This window comes from Salmo salar, unplaced genomic scaffold (genome assembly GCF_965601325.2).
Source record: "Salmo salar unplaced genomic scaffold, fSalSal1 ptg000306l, whole genome shotgun sequence".
NCBI lineage: Eukaryota > Metazoa > Chordata > Actinopteri > Salmoniformes > Salmonidae > Salmo > Salmo salar.
In genome coordinates, this window is record NW_027675347.1 from 1,572,356 (window position 1) to 1,574,204 (window position 1,849).

General features: G+C 46.1%; 1 long non-coding RNA gene across 1 annotated transcript; it reads left to right on the plus strand.

Moving 5' to 3' along the window:
* Window positions 1-241: 241 nt before the first annotated feature.
* Window positions 242-1,513, plus strand: LOC145875645 (uncharacterized). The gene is made up of 2 exons (XR_014391291.1): window positions 242-388; window positions 843-1,513. It is a non-coding gene; the product is annotated as an uncharacterized LOC145875645 (long non-coding RNA).
* The last annotated feature ends 336 nt before the right edge of the window (window positions 1,514-1,849 follow it).

Genomic DNA, 1,849 nt, shown 5'->3' on the forward strand with positions numbered 1-1,849 from the left:
CAGATTAAATCGGGTACGTTTTTTATCCAGCTGTGTCAATACTGCCCCCTATCCTAAACAGGTTAACAGGACAGCAGTCCTTCAGTAGGGTCAGTAAGAGAGGGGAAGGGGGAAAGGTATTTATGGGGGGGGTCATAAACCTTACCCACAGGCCAATGTCATGACAATACCCATAAATGACTGGGAGTTTATATATGGAGTGTGGGACTCTCTTTATTTTGATAGTTTATAACTCTTATGTATGTGCCATCTTTTTGTGTTTTTCAGGCAGCCTGGGAAAGAACTGAAAAAACTCACTAAAGAGTCAAGACAGAGACACCAGAAAGACCCAAGAAGACTTGGACGCAGCATCAGAGGACAGAGGGATGTTCAGAACTCACTCAGTCTGGTCAGTTGGTGAGGGTAGACTTGGAGGCTGCTTACCTGACATGGAGGAAGTCCCCCCTCCTCTCCCCTACCTTCCCTATACCCCCCTCCTCTCCCCTACCTTCCCTATACCCACCTCCTCTCCCCTACCTTCCCTATACCCCCTCCTCTCCCCTACCTTCCCTATACCCCCTCCTCTCCCCTACCTTCCCTATACCCCCCTCCTCTCCCCTACCTTCCCTATACCCCCTCCTCTCCCCTAACTTCCCTATACCCCCTTCTCTCCCCTACCTTCCCTATGCCCCCCTCTCCCTACCTTCCCTATGCCCCCCTCCTCTCCCCTACCTTCCCTATACCCCCTCCTCTCCCCTACCTTCCCTATACCCCACTCCTCTCCCCTACCTTCCCTATACCTCCCCCCCCCATTATGTTGGACCATGTTTATTTGTTTGAATCTTGTCTTTGTTTGTGATTAGGTTAGAAGATAATGACTCCTCAACCCAAGAGGCCCTGGAGCAGCTGTGATCAGGTTAGAAGAGAATGACTCCTCAACCCAAGAGGCCCTGGAGCAGCTGTGATCAGGTTAGAAGAGAATGACTCCTCAACCCAAGAGGCCCTGGAGCAGCTGTGATCAGGTTAGAAGAGAATGACTCCTCAACCCAAGAGGTCCTGGAGCAGCTGTGAGAGAGCAGCAGTGTGGGAGCATTTGGGAACATTTAAAGAAGGTGTCACGTCCTGACCAGTAATAGAGGCTATTTGTATTGTAGTTTGGTCAGGATGTGGCAGAAGGTATTTGATTTATGTGGTTCGGGGTGGTGGTTTGCTTAGAAGGGTGTTTGATTTATTATTTCCGGGTTTTGGGTTATGTTCTATGTTTTTTGTATTTCTATGTTCTCTCTAGTTTAGTATTTCTATGTTAGGTATTTGGGTGTTGGACTCTCAATTGGAGGCAGGTGTTTGTAGTTGCCTTTGATTGAGAGTCCTATATATTGGTATGTGTTATGTTTGTGTTTTGTGGGAGATTGTTCTGTGTGCCTTTTGCATTACCAGACTAATTCGTCGTCGTTGTGTCTTTTTGGTGTATGTGTTTATTTTTGGTTCACCTTCTTTGCCAATTAAATAAAAAAAGAAGATTAGTGCACATTTCCCCGCTGCGTCTTGGTCCGCTTTATCCGACAGCAACCATTACAGAAGGTTCCTGGCAAAGAGGATTGACTGTTACGTAAAGGGTCAGAGCCACTGAGTGGACAAAATATTAAGGATACCTTCCTAATATTGAGTTACGCCTGGTCAGTTTGTCATGGAAAGAAAAGGTGTCCTTAATGTTTTGTGTAAATTACATAATAATTATACATTTATGGATTGTTTTATGTAGCCTATTGTTTTCTATTTATTCAACCTGCCATCTACCCACCTGGGGACTGAGGGTTATGAGAGAACCCCCACATCACTAGCTTCTCTTTATTCAACCTGCCATCTACCC